The following is an 18,064-nucleotide window of genomic DNA, read 5'->3' on the forward strand; positions in this document are numbered from 1 at the left end:
GTCAATATTCGAGGATATGTTTCTATACTTATTTATTTAGTTTTATTAACTTTTCTAAACATTAAACTAAACCAATTTTTCAGAGAGAGAGAACATTTATTGTCAAAAAAAAATATAAGATACATCTATTTACATAAAATAAAAATGAGCGCAATGAAAGAAATAGATGTAAGAAAATAACTAGGTTATATACTGGTATGAGCACGAGAGGAACCTTAAATAATATTGATTTTAGATTTTCGTATTTAAAAATTTTATAAGAGAAGTTAAATTGGCTAATTTATTTTTCCTTGAATCCAATTAATGCACAACAAATAAAAATTATTATGGCATTTTTTTAAAGGAACGGACGCTAAGCGTATTAATACTTAAGTAAGAAGTGTTGGGGTGCAGAAAGTGAAATTATATACCGTTTTAATTTCATTATTCCCATTAGCAACTTAATGGATATTCGTGTCAATGTGCCCTACTCAAATAATGTTTAAACTTTATAGATACACCAACATGAGCATATCACTGTTGTCACACGATCCTCTTTTACCACTAAGCCGTCCTAAGCGTTGGCATGATGTCATTAACGCTGAGGTTAATCAAGCGTTTATTTGAGACTTTAAAATTGCTTTTACTTTTTATAATTAAAATGAAATTTAATATATTCCATTGCATTATGTCACCTCGCAATTTAACCCAAAACTCTGCGATAATTATCATTTGTAAGCCTTATCTATATAGATTTAGTAAAACTCATATTAAACATGTAGGGAAAGGCTAACCGAACATTATATACTCTCGCAATTTATTTATATTATTTTTATAAGATAACACACAATTTGACCCACACATTTGTATAGTATATGGAGTCTGACGTAATTCTTGGACCAATTTCAACTATTTTTGCCACTAAACTACATAATTAAACTACATTATTATTTATTTAAAATACAACTTAGGGTACATAGCACCATATATAGCAATTCAAGAAAAATTATCATAAAAAATGCAAAGAGTAACAGATTTTATTACACTTTCTAACCTTTTTTTATATGTCGACACACAAGTTACTTTGATACTATTTGATACCCAAAACATGTGCGCGCATAAATTTGCTTACGGCACCTAATCATATTTTAGGAAAAGGCACCAGTTTCTTTGGTAAATTTGCTTCTAGATTTACAACTTCTTTGTTGGTTGGCTTTATTTGTTGTTACTTGTAAAATATTAGTATTTTTAATAAGCCGTATCAAATACCTAAAATATGCTTGTGTGTATATATATTATTTAAATATTAATATCCGTTCCAAACAACCATACAGCTTAGATTTAAGAGTCAGTCTCGTGCTCATACTGAGTTACGATTTATTTAAAATTATTGAAATGGTTAATTAAAAAGTGATTGTCGTTGTGCCGTACTGTTTGAGATCTTACCTAAATAAGACAGTTTAATCTCACGAAGAGCACCAATATTACAGCCATCAAAGAAGGGCGCTAACTGAGAAGTCTTCCCCAGAGTGTTAATCAAATCAAGTTACGTTGTGGAAGTCCGTGCATATGAATTTAGAGTTCCCAACTCACGCCATAACTCATTACCTTAAGGACTTGGATTTTTATCTGACGAGATAATGAATCTAAAATATGCAGACTTGTGGGATTTTAAATTGATACTATGTAATTGATACAAGACCACAAACAAAAAAAGTGAAAGTGATAATTTTGTGTTTAATAATAAACAGTGTTATCGGTATAAAAAATTAAGTACTTTGATATAATTATAAATATAATTTGTCATTTGTGGTTAATATTTATTAATACTATTACCTTAAACAAGAAAGATTACATTATTCTATGAAAAATTAAAAAAATATAAATTGCTCACTGTTACGTTTCGTTTTCTGGTGACATTATATTTACCTGCCTCACTCAAAGTGGTATAGAAATAAAGAAGAATGAAAATTTATACACCTTTGCTGTGATTTGTTGCTGAATTAAATACATAATATGCATATGTAAAATCCTTATACCGCCGAAAGTACTCCGTCATATATAGGCAATTCGAGAATATTCCATATATGGTACTTATGGGATGTAATGAGGATTATCATTAAGAAACTACATAAAACCAGCTGTTGCAGAGTTTTTATTTATGAAACGGTGGGCATTAAGTAGACAAGGAGTATACTTGTAATATTGCTCTAGAGTGCAAAGAGAAAGTACAGAGTTAAGAGAACTATTTAAAGCAATGGATGCTAAAATTGAGTGTTATATTCAGAGTAGCCACACTGAGTGAGATTTTATATGACTTCCACATCTACTCACAAACAGTGGTTGCTTTCGCTCAAAAATTCTAATGAGAACAAGTAAAAATAATGATAAAGAGAGTGCCACTGAAAGAGAATCCCGATAGAAAGCAACGTTTGTATTGAGTACAATTTGTAGACTTATTTAATATAAAGTTAAAGAGACCTATAGTAACTAAAATATACTCGAAGTAACTTACAATTTGTGTTATTTAAAATTTAATACTATTGAACCACCTTCAAAGAAGAAACAATTACTAGAAACAAAGATTTTATTAAATAATTAAAAGGAATGGACAACTATTTAAATTAAAACGAAAGGCAAATCAAATTAAGTTGCCAGAACTGAACTTACCAAACATGTAGTAGTACGTCGCTTCAATAGGAAGACAATTATCCAAGTAAGAAACAAGAGTTTACTGCAGAATCTCATTTCCAAACCAGTCATTTAATCGAAAGAACATTTTTATGTTTTAAAGCTTATCGCATTAAATTGCCCGTTATAGTCGGTCATATGCACATTTCTGCAAAAACTGTTGCGTAAATTAGTTAATTCCCAATCATAATAATAATAATAAATTATTATAAGAATTTCAAGACAGTATCAGGTCATTCTTTACCATGAAAAATTACGTCGACTATGGTACAAATAGGTATCAAATAGTTAATATGTTTGAGTATTAAGAATGCTCAATATGTTTCAGCTCTGTGCAGTGAGAGAACGCTCAAGAAATAATTCTTGTATTAATTAAATATCTCAAGAGGAGAGCAATAAAACGTACTCACAACACAGCAAATCACTTTCAATTTCTATCACTAACACCAACACATTTTCATGAATTTTGCTACTTTTACAGAAGTGCCTTTTTCCACTACTTAGTAGTAGAATCAGTGCGTTGACTCCTACGTCGGCAGAAGCAATATTTCCACATTCGCCATGGTGTGCCAAAGTCAGAGGCGCTTCGATGGCGACGATTCAGTACGTCGGGATACCTTTAGCGCTGCGGTTGTGAAGAAGGTAGTAGTCGGTGGAAAACCCTTCCGTTAGTTAAAGGAATTCTCAAATGCTGTATATTGAAGCATTATATTAAGGCAAAGCAAGAGTTTGTGTTCAGTAAAAAATTAATATTCAACTCTTGTGTTGAAAATTAAAAAAAAAATATTTTTTTCACACCTGATGAATATAAAAAATTACATATACAAGAGCTATAAAGTGTAACAAAATCACCGTTAAACAGCAATGATTTAAAAAAGTTAAAATAATTTAACTGTGCTTAATGTGAGAAAAATAAGTGTTTGTATTTTTAGTGGAAAATAAATTTGTTTATCTACGTTGGGAAATGAAATTAGCAATGTTGAAGAAGTGAATTGTTGTTTATAAGCACTTGGTGTTTACATTTTAATGAATATCTAGCATGGAAAAACACAAACAAATTAAAGAAATTTTAAACAAAAATAATAATTTGAGGAATAAATAAATAAATGTGAAGAAAAATGTAACATTTAAAAAAATAATGTTTAAATATTTAAAGAGCAAACAAAATAAAAAATCAAATAATTTTAAACAATAAAAAACAATTATTGAAAAATTGGCGTGCAACCCACTAAACAGTTCACCTGTGAACAGTTCTAAAAAAACTCAAATCCCTAAATTTATTAAAAATAAAACTACATTTCGTTCATTACAGTGAGAGGACCAAAATAATGAAATAAATATACAAATACATTTTTAGAAAAGTGAAAAGTTGCTTCTTCATGTCATCGTACGATTGCCAAGGTTAAGTGCTGTGAAGTGTTGCTGTCAACAGCTTTACTGGATTAAGGAAAATATTCTGCAGTTTCGGTAGGTTACTGTTACTTGCTATATAAATGTTATACAGTGTTGTTGTATTATTTTCTGCAATAAAAAATATTTTTTTTATAAACGAAGGAACGGTCTTAAGAAATTCGCCGCGCTCTTCGAGGTGTTAATTAGCTTGCATGCGAAAGGCGTTTTTATTTACTGTTAGTGAATTCATAATTTATGCACAACAACAATGAATGAGAAAAGTTCAGCTTTTTATTGACGTAAAGTAACAATCTGCAATTAGTCAGTGTAATAAAGTGAACAAATCTGATTCTTGTACCCCTTTCTTATACCATTTGCATAATGTCTGCAGAATGCTTTTTATCACCACATCAATTTCCCCTTGTAAAAGTTTTGCCTTTTGAAGTGTTTGTTGTTTTTCACACAGGCTCGTATTTGTGTAACGGTAATTTGAAAGTGAGTGAATTCGAAACAATAAGTGAAAAGCTGATATAGTAAAAAGTTTTGAAATAAAAATTTATAAATTCTTAAATAAAATAAATATTTAAATTTATTTAAAATAAATGTCCTAATTATTAAAGTGCAAATTTTATATAAAACAGTTTATATGTGTCAAGAATATTGTTTTTTTTTTTTGTATTTAAATTGTCGGTGAAATCGAAATTTGACAAGTGAGTTCCAAATACTCGTACATATATAAATCAGTAACGTTAAAGGTTTTCTAAAACACAGCTGACATTTAGCAGCAAAAGTCGAAGCAAACCAATCAAGTCAACCTTTAGAGAATTCTTTACTACATTAAAGATTGTGAATTAAAAAATTTGATTTTTTAAATTTAAATATTTATTTGCTAAGTTGTACAATAATTACAAATACTAAATTCAGCGAATTGTTTTTGATTAAGAAATATTTTAAATTTATAAATTGTGTGGACAAATAATTATTTATCAGGAAATTCTACTTGTACCTAATTGTAAAATGATTGGAGCTGAGTGGTATATGATCTATAGGATTGGTGAAAAGAATGCCTATATAACATAACAAAAGGTATAACGTAAGCTGTGTCTTTCAACGTGGAATTTAAGAAAATGGAGCAATTAAAAAAAGAAAAATGAAACCAAAAAGAGGAAGTAATGATTACTCATCATTTGTGGTGTGAAATTTGGATAAACATACATTAAATTCTATTGTGCAAAATATTAAGACATTAAAAAATGTGTGACGCATTTATTTTCTTATTTCGAATGAGATCCGATAATGAGTCTAAAATAAGTAATTTTGACAGAGCTAAGTAAATTTCAAATCAAACATTGTTATTAAAATCTACAAAATGGCAAAATATGTGTTTGTACCTAAGCTTTAAAATTCCAAATAAACTGAGCAAATCGAATGTGGTAAATGAAAAAAACAAAATGTTTTCAAAATCTTCAAAATCTTTGAACAACCTAATATTATACACCGAATATTTAAATAAAGACTTACTTATTAATCTTATTGAAAAAATTTTTAAAAATAATTAAGTGAATAAATATAAAAAAATAAGTTTCTTGAAATTAAAGGCGATTTATAACATATCGTCCCCGACTTTTTTCCTGTGGGTTTAAATTTTTTTTCTCCATTGGGTCCATAAAAGAATGCCAAAAAGAAATTACAAACAAAATTTAGCGTTGCCACGCCTTTTATTATGGGCGCTACAGAAGGTTGCTTGTGAGTAACATTGGGGCAAGATAGTATACAAAAGTCATAAAGCGGAGATTTTGAATTCATGAAAAAATGCTATAATAAATTTCGAACAAAAATGTATACTCATTTTTTTCATTAAATTAAATTATTATAATAATTGTATCGATTCTAACAAACCTTTGCAAATTTCCGTTGACAAATTATCAACGGCGTTAATGCATTATGTTAAAAAAAAACTATAAGAATAACGCTAAAGAATGTTGTTAAATGTTTTGATTTTCATTCTTAATATATTAACCTATAAGTAGTCACTTACATCAACTTAAAACATTGAACACAGCTTTTGCTTTAAATCATCAAACTGGTGAAATTGCTCACAGGCAACGTCGGCGTCGAAAGGGTTAATACGCCTATTATTCGATATTAACACCTATTTTTGATATCGCCCGAGACTTGAATGTGGCTACACAGATATGTGTGTATGTTCAGAAGTAGAAATTCGCTCATTTAGAAAACAGCGTTTGCCCTGAAAAAGGGACGCTACCCCTATTCATGGCAAACATTATACCGTATTAGCGCCAACCATTGTGCACTGAATGAAAAGATCGAAGTATTACAAATATATTCAAGTGAATACAGATTGTATCCCTCCGATTTTTTTTTCATCCATACCTCACAAGCTGCTTGACTTAAAGCATTGTATCTAACTAAAAGTCTACATCCATGAGCATTATTTTTCATATTGCCTAAGAATAAAAAAAAGTGTAAAACCACAATAATTGCCAACAACAACTTTCGCCAGACGTTTTTGCTATTATAGCAACATTCTTAAAGAAAACTACAAAAATAAATAATCAAAGATTTATGAAAATGGAAGTGTTTATTTCCAACAGCTCAATTAAAAAACAATTCATAATAAACAGGAAATCTGAAAAGCTGATAATCTTAGTGATTTTGGAAAATATTTAAATGAAAACTTTGCAAACTCATAACGGCTGCACGCTTTCCAAATAAACGAAATATTTGTGTTACATTATTTGAGAAGATTTTCTAAAAGTTTACATTTGCACAAACGTCTTCAAATTTATTTTGTAAATAAGTATCAAATATATGTGCGTTTGTGTGGACTGTAATCCCTGCTGGGTACATTAGGGTCAAGCTCCGAAAATAAATAAAACAAATTTCGAAACTATTTTTCGCAATTATTTCGAAAATTGTAATAAAATATTCGATTTTTAAATTCATTATAATTTCATTTCTAAAAGTAAAGATTATCTGTTTGATGAGACTGAGCATTATAATGCTTTAGTACATTTTATTTTACATATATGAAAATATTACATACATTTTGAGTTCTTCATTTTTCTACCCACTTATCTCAAGCAGTTTGCATACTAACTCGGCATGTCTTAGTGTGTATAATTATCAACCTCTGTGGGAGCTTTATTCTCTTGACCGGAAGCCAGCTACTTACTAGTATTATCAAGAATACTTGAATGTCTGTTAATGTATTTGGTTGTTTGTGCTGTTTATTTGTTGACTGTTCTTTTGTATGGCAATAAGAAATTCATAAATTCACTTCATATCACATTGATAACTCAAACAATGACCAACTTATTTTTTCTTTTCGTGCATTTATTGCATATTATCCATGCGCTTATCCGCATCAAAAGAGATATTTTAATATTTTGATTTGGCGGTGACATTTAGGGCATCAAGTATGTATTTAATATTCTTTAAAATTAAACTAAGTAAGTGTGAAGTTTTTCAAGAATATACTCCAAATAATATTTCATACATTTATAATATCTAACTAAAACATATTTACTTCATAACCCAATATATGTATTTCCATAGTAAGCAGATCAACAGTAAATGGGGATATAGATACCACACATTAATTGTATCCAAAGTATTCTGTGATTTACGTCACCACGAAAACAGCTTCATTTATTTGTTATATTTTATATATTATTTAATAGTCGTGTTTCGTTAACACCATGGGATTTATACGTCTTCAGATTTGAAGAACAGCTGTTTAGATAAGATATGTCTGAAGTGGCTTATCACTAAAAGCTGGGTAATATTTTAGGATGAATAAACACATTTCACATTCACATTTTGTCATTTAAATACCATCATAGAGATATGAGAAATTAGTATGATTTTTAGCAATGTTGTCATCTTTTGTAATTAAACTATATAAGCGGAAAATCAAATTTTTTTTTTGGTTTTTCATACAATTTTATTGTATCTATTGTTTTATTCTATTTTATTATTATCTATTATAAATGATATTGAACAAAGTTAATAATTTTCATTTAACGAATCATCGAGTATCAATAGTGAATAGCACTCTATTTGGGGCTGTAATAATCATTGTAAAAACTTTGACACATTTATTTATCTCTGCACAATGTGAGATATTTCAAACGAGTTAAATCTAATCTTTTTTATTTGTCACAATATCATTCCCAAAGCAACTCTAGCAACTGAATGAAAACATGTTTTGAAGAATTTATTATTATTTACAGCAGCATTCTCACGTCAATTAATTTCCTGTCGTAAATAAAACATTTTTTTACTCTAATGACATTTGCTTCTGGTTGTAGATGTCCACTTCCAACAAATCACACGATATGTAATTGCTCAAAGTTTATTGCCAGCGATTTATGTTTACAGATTGCTTGCCCACTACCACAAACCATACCACCGTGGTTAGCCATTTTCGTGATTGCTTTTTAGCAAGCTTTTGCTGAGTCCGCGCAGTCAACGTCTTCTCATTTCTATTTTCTTCCATTTTAATCACGGGTCAAAATGACTCGCTTATATATTTATATGACATCGCTGAGTGACACCCGTAACATTTGCGTGGTTTATATGTGTGAGTGAAGAGTAAATTTCTTTTTTGTATTTTTCGTTTTTTAGTTGCTTCTTTTTATGCTTCATGAATTCCAGTTAATCTATTTGCGCACACGTTCGGCGGATTTTTTGAGGTCTCTTTAATTTGACAGGGGTTAACATTGAAGCTTTCTTTTTTTTATAGAATTTTTTGTTTCGAATTGATTTAATATATCAACACAAATTTTGTGTATGTAATTTCGGAATTTTTAGCTCGAAACTATGAATTGTTACATTTCAAAAACACCAAACGGACGATATTGCGTCGTGCTTAAATACTTCAGTATGCAAATATAAACGAAATAAATTATGGAACAATGGTCTACAATACTCAATTGAGCTTGATTACATGTTTCACTTCTCTACTAAAGACATGTCGACATTCACTTGTGTAATGCTTATATACCTCGTATTATGTACGTTCATATGAATAAGTATGAGTATTTTATTGAAGTAATTCACAGACGTCTGAAGTGCATAGAATTGGTTTGATAACCACATAAAAGTGTTTTGTGCCAGTGTTCTTTGCCATTTATGGTGATTTGAAAGAGAATTTCGGAAATATTATTTAATATTTTCAAATTACAATCACCGATGGGGTTCTCCGTCCTTCTAGTATATAATTTTTAAACTCAAATCAATTTAAGTTTTATAAGGAATACTAAACAAAATTTAATGCTATATTTAACAGAAAAGACCCTAAGAGCGCCATAAAATGCATTAATCTCAATCAGTTCTATATTCCTTAGTAACTAAGAGAAATTGATATTTTTCTAGAGTAAAATTGAATTATTGTTCTTTATGTTGTTAACGTATTCGCATAGTGGATTACATGACGTAATAGCGGATGTTATACAGACATTATTGTCATTGAGTGACATCCAAGTGAGCTTGCAAATGAAGTTAATTGCCATATTAATAAAAGGTTAGCTGCCACCATCGGTGCTATTACATATAATGCTAATAATTACGACATTAAAGTACACACGAGTATGCTTGGTTTGTCAGCTTACCATGATATCCATCAACGTTTTGTATATGTGCCCCCTAATGCATTGGGCTGTTGACCTTAAAACTGGTAGGAAAGTTTTTGAACACAACAGCGATAATTCCTGTTACTTTAAAAATATTTATATTTTATGTTAACGACAATTCTTCCTATAATTTCCGATTTCTAACTACTATACTGCGATGACTTAAACATATCCGTCATTATATTTGCTTGTGTAAAATGATGTGTCACTTTATCCACACCAATTTCTTCTAAACCACTTTGATCACATAGAGATGACACTACTTAAATATTTCATTTTCAATGCCACTCAGTTTGTGACTACCTTCTAGTGGATTGGTTTTGTCAAGGGTGAGTTACACAATAATAATTGACAGCAGTCCTTATTGCACTTAATGATATTTGCTCCATCGCATATGAGTATGCTTAATGCCTTGTGGACAATCAGACACTCATACTTCGGACACCGCAAAAGAGCATGATCGCAATGAGTCATCAATAAACAGTATTAACGCTCGCTGTAAAATTTCGCAATATGAACCTTATACCGACTTTAATCCTGTCATCCATACATACACAAATTATCATATGATATTTTTTTGAGAACAAAATGTAATCAATTTTTGGCAAATGGAGACTAAACGATAAATGTTGCGTTGTAGGTTATACTTTTGTAATATTAGTTGACTACTTATATTAAGGTTTACAACTTGTGGAGCTAAGTCGGTTACAATTTAACGACTTATTATTAGTCAAAAAGTTTAAATTGAGTTGTCATCGTCTTACAACTTTCTTGTCTATTACTGTTTACATCCTTGTCAACAACAACAAAATCAACAACACATTACAGCAGATGTGATAAAGAATTCTCCGGTGGTTGAAGAAAAATACTGGATAACAATTAACAGCACTTAAATGAAAGTTAAGTTGTCTCAATTTAAACTTAACCCAGTCGAGCTATATGTCGTATTAGATATCCTTATCTCGAAGCACCTACAAATTAGTAAAAGAAAAATCAGCTGAAACATGAGAGCAAAGTATCGCTAATAATTTGCCTTCAATGTCTTTTTCCGTTTGGCATTCTTGGTTTTCTCGGAAGGAACTCCGACAATTTTAAGAACCTTCTCAGTTTAAAATCTACACGTCTTTACCAAAAAGGTGGTACATAAGTATAAAATAATTGTAATTATGTCAGGCTAGCATTACAAAGCTAAAATCCATTAATGTGCAAGTGCCTCGGGTATTCAATAGAATGCAATGAATGTGAAAACAAATATTATTTCATGGTCATACTTACATATTTATACACAAAGGAAAATATGTTTGAAATGAGCATATATATGTATGTATTTCCGCTCATGAGCTCTCGAATCCCACATTCTCTATGACTGGCACTGCTAAGTAAAAAGCGTAAACAATGCAGTCGCTCAAGACTTCTGAAAGCAATCAGTGGCTAATGAACAAAACAAATGTTTACCAATATCAATCGATGAGAGAATTGAACCAGAGTGGGGAGTGTAGTGGAGAGTGAGATAAGTTGGATGTGGACGGCATAGTGCATGGAAAATTAAAGAGTTGTCAACTTGAACTTGAAGCTCATATCTAAACAATGACGCGACAAAATTCTATTGAACAGCAGCCAATTATTATAGCAATCATAAATGATAAGCACTTATCGAGGAAAAAATGGATACTCCCGAGTTATTTGTAAAAATAACATACCAACAGTAGATGCTTGGAAGAGTCCCACATAGCTCCAGATATGGTATGCCATCATATTAAGCGCAAAATGATAATAAAATGTTAATCCTGAGTCTTTTCCAATGGGGTAGTAATAGGGGATGTGGTGTCGCTTAATAAAAGTGTCTCAACTTAGCTTACGGCAATAGGGATTTTTGTTTCTTCAACTTCAACTGGCTGTTTTTCTCTTATGTGTTAAGTTTATGCACGCGTATGCAACACATAACAGGCAACACAACACACAACAGAACTTTCAAAAATCAAAAAAAGGGAATTTATGCAATGTTGCAAATTGCAATGGAAATGTACAAAAGAGGAACAAGCTGTCTGCATGGTGAGCGTGTAAAAAGTGTCGAAAGGAATTTCCACGCACAAACTCATTTATGGGACCAACATAAAATGGGACCAACATAAAATGGCCAAATAAGCGCGCCGTGAAGTAAACAATACACCGGAAGGCAAAAAATAACTAACTAGTGTATGACAATTGGTGTACATGGAAACCTTAGCTAATGCCATACGCCTAAACCTGTGGAGGATGGTCTTTATACATTTTTGTCTAACTAGGCCTAGTTTGTGGTAGATTTAATTATCCAGCTTCGCTGGATAGTTAGAAAGCTGGAAGTAATTTCATTTCCCTTATGAAGGGGATAATAAATATTAACTATTTTTTCCGAAATATTCATGATATAATATATGGATCTTTTAAGTCGGTATATAAACATTAAAAATCATATTAAAATTTCACCCACGTTTTTATCTTTCATTTGTTTTATTAATTTCCCTAATTATAAATTTTTAAATTGAGCTACCAATGTAACGTTACCCATTACCATTCTGAGCATTTTGAGCGGCAAAGCAACGATAGAGGTCGTTTGTTTTTCGGATATCTCGCTTACCACGAGTTATTCGATTTCGATTTTTACATATCCACATAAGTATAGTTTGAAAGGCATAAAACACAGCAGGAAACTATTCGCTAATTGTTTGCAATAACCGAGTATACATAGTTAAATAATTTACTGATTAACTAATGTCCTAAACACAATCTTGTAATGTTCATTCCCTATTACGCTTTATTATTTCTAAATAACAAAATAATAAAGCGCAACTATTACGAGTAGAAAACAAATAAGTCCCTGGTGGTAGGTGTACAAATGTGATGATTGGCACTCATGATTCAATTATAAAAGGTTTGATAAGTAAGCAGCTTTCTCACTCTTTTTTGACAACCCTTCAGCGTTAGCAAAACAATAATGTTTTTTTTTCGAAATATCTTCAAAAAATTGTTCAAAATCTTTTATTTAGTAGCAGATATTTACCAATACAAGGGGTAGGCAATACTGTTTCATTTTTATCTGTTGTTTTCGAATTTTTTTTATTGACATTTGATTTTTACATTGCGCAAACGGAAAAATTGTTTGATAAAATGAGATATATCGAGACACTCATCTATTTATTTGACTTAATGAATTTAAAACATGTACGATTGCACGATTGCAGAAAAACTAATCTATAGTCCAAAGAAATTAAAGTCGATGGTACAGGATGGACTGTGACAAAGACCAATGTGACAGCGAGTAAATTTCAAATAGGCAGAAAACTGATGAATGCAATTATAAGAAAGTAAAAAAGGCATATTATAGCAAGAACGTGTTTGAAAATAGTGTTTGTAGGAGATAACTAATATAGTTAAATAGGCCCAAGTCAACCTTAATGTTTGCTATTTAACTATTAACATTCCAATCGCGCTTCTTTGTTTTCACAATTGTTTATTTCACAGAAGGCAATTGGGACTATATCCTCAACTCTGGCACTTTTTGTAACCCTCTCGATGAAAGAATCTTCCTAGCGCTTCAATTGAAGCGAAATCATAATGTGTAGGTCAACTTCTGCCAGACTAATCTGTTCGTAGGTGTCTGGTGATTTATTATGAAGTTCTAATACTAATTTCCGAAAATAAAATTAAATGTTTGTTTCATGGAGAACAATTTTAAATTTTATATTATCTATAACTTAATATTAAATAGATATTAACTCTCTGGATTGGACGTGACTTACCTATACAAAAAATAAAAATTCAAACCATTATTAGTAGAAAATCGGACATATTTTCATGCCACTTATTAATTTTGGATCTAGAATAGTAGTATATTTTACACTACTTAAAATATATTTTTAACTACGTTCACCAAAAAAGCGAATATTTTTTTCCCGTCTTTCTTTCCTTCGCAAAATGTCAGCTATACCCAAACTTTTTGAAGCTATTGTCACTGACCAAATAACTTTCTTAATCTCTCCTTTAATTTCATTCTCTCAGCATGGATTTTGTAAAGGGAAATCTACAGTAACAAACTTGCTTGAATTTGTAAACCATGTGTCAATGGGTTTTAGGGATAATAAGAATACTGATGTTATATATACAGACTTTAGTAAAGCATTCGATAGAGTAAACCACTCAATTCTTTTGCAAAAACTGAATCTTCTTGGTTTTCAACCAAGACTTCTTGAATGGGTATCCTCATATCTTACTAACAGAAAACAACAAGTTTTATTTAATAATACATTATCCGATTCAATTAGTGTCACTTCAGGGGTTCCACAGGGTAGCCATCTCGGCCCGATTCTGTTCTTGTTGTTCATCAATGATATACCTTCAGTAATTAAGTTTTCAGAAATTTTATTATATGCGGATGATGTAAAACTTTTTAAATCATATACTTCTCATAACGAAAGGACTGAGTTGCAATCGGATTTAAATAATTTAGTTACTTGGTGTCACAAAAATGATATGCCACTGAATCTTAAAAAATGTAAAACGATGTGCTTTTCCCGTAGAACTGTTGATCTTTCACCCTATGTAATAAATAACTTCAGTTTAGAGCAAGTTTTTAGCTTTGTTGATTTAGGTGTTAATATGGACCCTAAACTAAATTTTAATTCTCATGTAAATTCAATTGTCTTAAAAACTAAAGGTGCTCTTAGCTTTGTTAAACGTTGGTCTAAAGAATTTAGTGATCCGTATATTACTAAAATTCTTTTTACAACATTGGTAAGGCCTATATTGGAGTATGGTTCTGTAGTATGGAATCCTAGCTATCAATCCCATTCTGATAAGCTTGAGTCCGTTCAAAAACAATTTTTACTTTTTGCTTTAGGCCACTTACATTGGGATTCAAGATTGAATCTTCCCCCGTATACTAGTCGTTTAAAACTTATAAATCTTCCCACACTCACTAGTCGCAGAGAAATGCTAGGTATAATTTTTCTAGTAAAACTTCTGAATGGTTTAGTTTGTAGTTCATTCCTTTTGTCTGATATTAAGTTTAATGTCCCATTGCGTTCATCCAGGCAGTTTAGACCATTATTTTTAAAATCTTCTAGAACAAATTTTGAGTTAAATGAACCATTCTGCCGAATATGTCATGATTTTAATTCGCATTTCAGCACATTTGATCCATCTGACTCAATATTTAGCATCAAAAAAACTATTTTGTCTTCTCTTAATAAATAATATTCAGAAATTTTTAACTTTTTGTTTTTATATATTTTTAAATCTCAGCTGTTGAAATGTTTCTTTCTGTAGCTGAGCAGTTTGAGAACCGGACGCTTAAAAATCTCTTGCCTTTCTAGACTCGGCAAATTCCGCTCGTATGCGGACTGCGCCCCACGCGTCGGTTGGGCGGGAGGAGGGTAATCGTTTGGGTTAATAATAATAAAAATACAACCTTTTGTAACGCAGTGTCAAATCTAAGCTGTCACTACTTACCAAACCTTTTATAATTGAATCATGATTGGCACTTATTTTCAAATAAGTAAAAGAGTCATTCAATATTTTGCTTGTGTTTGTACTTTCATAAAACATAGTGTTCATTGACACATGACATTAATATTTTCCAATTTTTGAAATCAAATTTTGAAGGAAAATATTTTTTACCTCTTTCATGTATTTTGCTCGTATAATATGTTTATATATATATACATATCGCTCATTTACTTGAATAGTGTCATAACTCAAAAAACACGACTTTTTTTTTTAAATTTCATTCCGATGCGTAGAAAAATAAACCGTGAAATAAGAATGTGACGTTATTCAACTTCTTATGTTGGATTATTTTTTAACCACAACATCGACACATCTCAGTTGTGCCAGAATTAGTTACACATTTTTTTACGAAATAACGACATATTTTGTGTTACAACACATATTGTGAAAAGGTGCATTTGGTTTCTTTTCGGAAAGAACGACTCATTTTGTATTACAACGATAATGGTGAGAAATTAATTAATTTTTTCATATTGCTTTTTTACGGCAAAAACGACACATTTGACTTATGACGGCGAAATTGATTTATATTTTTCACAAATAACGACTTAATTCAAAGTGGGTTACATTTATGCTCAAGAAAAAGCATTGATACACTATATTTGGTCTAGTTAGGCTCAACATTGTATTTAATGTATTACAGGCTACTAGATTTGTCAATAAACTGATGCCATTTTTCTATATTTGCTAAATAAGAGAGAATTGAAAACTTTAAATCGCTCTCCTGAAAAATCGACTTTTTTGAGTTGTGACACTATTCAAGTAAATGTGCGATATACAGTATAATCTCGAAAAGTAAATTCTCAGAAAGTAAATAATCGCGGATGCCATTTTTCTATATTTGCTAAATAAGAGAGAATTGAAAACTTTAAATCGCTCTCCTGAAAAATCGACTTTTTTGAGTTGTGACACTATTCAAGTAAATGTGCGATATACAGTATAATATCGAAAATTAAATTCTCAGAAAGTAAATAATCGCGGAAAAATTAATCACCTTTAAGATTACACATGCACCTCGAAAAAGTAAATTTTTTAATTTACTTTTCAGAGAGTGTGATAAAAAATTCGAAACGAAGCAAGCAGCGTTTTTTACGATGTTGCAAAAACACTTACTCTCTTGTTTATCGCGTTTTTTTAGTAAATAAACTCTCCTACTTGATCCACTGGTTTAAAAATGAAAACGGTGCAAATCAGGTGTCAGACTTTTTGAATTGTCGTACAAAAATGGTCAGAAAATATATTGCAAAAGAAAAAAAACAAAAGAATATTCAAGATTTTTTCTCTTCATAGTAAATACATATGTATGTATGTAAATGTAAATATGTTTTTCAAGTAAATCCATATGTTTTATTGAAGCAAATAAATGAATGAATTTTTTAAGTTTAAAAATGCATTTAATATTATAAAAACAGATAATTTATGTATATATTTGGAAAAGTAAATTATTCGAAAAAGTAAATTACCCAAAATACCAATCGATTTACTTTTCGAGAGTATACTGTATATATTTATATATTATATATTACATATTCTTATTTAACTTATTTCTTTATTATAAATATTACATTTTTTCGTTGTACATATCCTTGACAAAAGCCTCAAATATAAAATGTACTGTAATTTCTCTTGATTTGTGAATAAAACACAAAACTTTCAAATTTGATATTCAATATATGTATGTACATAGCTACCGCTGTGTTCCTCTCTATTTAACGTTATATACAGGATTTCCTATAGAATTTTCAGAATCCTAGATTTTCTCCTTCAATAAAATATTCTGATTTCTTTTCTGTTCTATATACCTTAACCTATTTATAATCAGCTTTGCAAGAATAATAAAGTGCATTCGAAATAAATGTTATACATAATTATGAAATAATACGGCCTTCTTAATATTGATCATAATTTCTTCCTATATTAGAATAGTCAGCAGAAATTATTTCCCAATCAACTTTGTTATGTCTTATATTTATAAATGTAGACATTAACGAAAAGTTTCATATATTCGAAAGCAAACATACAAATGTAACGGCCAGAGTCTGATATTTTTTGAATAATTCTAACATTGCATAAACAAGTCTGAGTCTGAGCTGAAATTAACATTATATAAATTCCGCACAATTTATGAAGGGGCACTCAACACGGTATATCTCCCCTCGCAAAGGAATATTAATTATGTTGGTATATATATATTTTTTTGTCCAAAAAGGTTTTTAGCCATTTAAATTTATATTTTCTTATGAAATTATTTCTAGGTTCTAGGTTATTTGGTTCTTATTTGAACCAAAATCGATTATTTCGATGACGTTGCGTTTTCGTGGTTGTTATAATTGTGTGTGTTGGTACCTGGTATGGTGGATGTGGCGAATCAGTGTTTCAGTGTTGTACATCTGAGTGTATTTTGTGTGCTTGTGTTGTGCGTTGCAGAGTAATATGTTGATGTTCTGTTTTTATACTCTCGCAACAAATGTTGCTAAAGAGAGTATTATAGTTTTGTTCACATAACGGTTGTTTGTAACACCCAAAACTAAACGAGTTGGATATAGGGTTATATATACCAAAGTGATCAAGGTGAAGAGTGGAGTTCAAATCCGAATGTCTGTCTGTCCGTCCGTCCGTCCGTCTGTGCAAGCTGTAACTTGAGTAAAAATTAAGATATCTTGATGAAACTTGGCACACTTATTTCTTGGCACCATAGGAAGGTTGCTTTCGAAAATGAGCAAAATCGGACCACTGCCACGCCCACAAAATGGCGAAAACCGAAAACACATAAAGTGCCATAACTAAGCCATAAATAAAGC

The 18,064-nt window shown here is 30.5% G+C and overlaps 1 protein-coding gene across 3 annotated transcripts in view; it reads left to right on the forward strand.

The window, feature by feature from the left end:
* Positions 1–3,263: 3,263 nt before the first annotated feature.
* LOC105218138 (tachykinin-like peptides receptor 99D) overlaps positions 3,264–18,064 on the forward strand; it is a 41,940-nt gene continuing 27,139 nt past the window's right edge. Inside the window, exons 1-2 of one of the 3 annotated variants that reach the window (XM_029044001.2) lie at positions 3,264–3,312; positions 3,983–4,137. The gene's annotated coding sequence lies outside the window, so the exon portion shown is untranslated. Of the gene's footprint in view, positions 4,138–18,064 lie in introns of all 3 variants that reach the window. The other 2 variants (XM_054226076.1, XM_029044002.2) reach the window with 2 other exon arrangements.

This window comes from Zeugodacus cucurbitae, chromosome 2, assembly GCF_028554725.1.
Source record: "Zeugodacus cucurbitae isolate PBARC_wt_2022May chromosome 2, idZeuCucr1.2, whole genome shotgun sequence".
NCBI lineage: Eukaryota > Metazoa > Arthropoda > Insecta > Diptera > Tephritidae > Zeugodacus > Zeugodacus cucurbitae.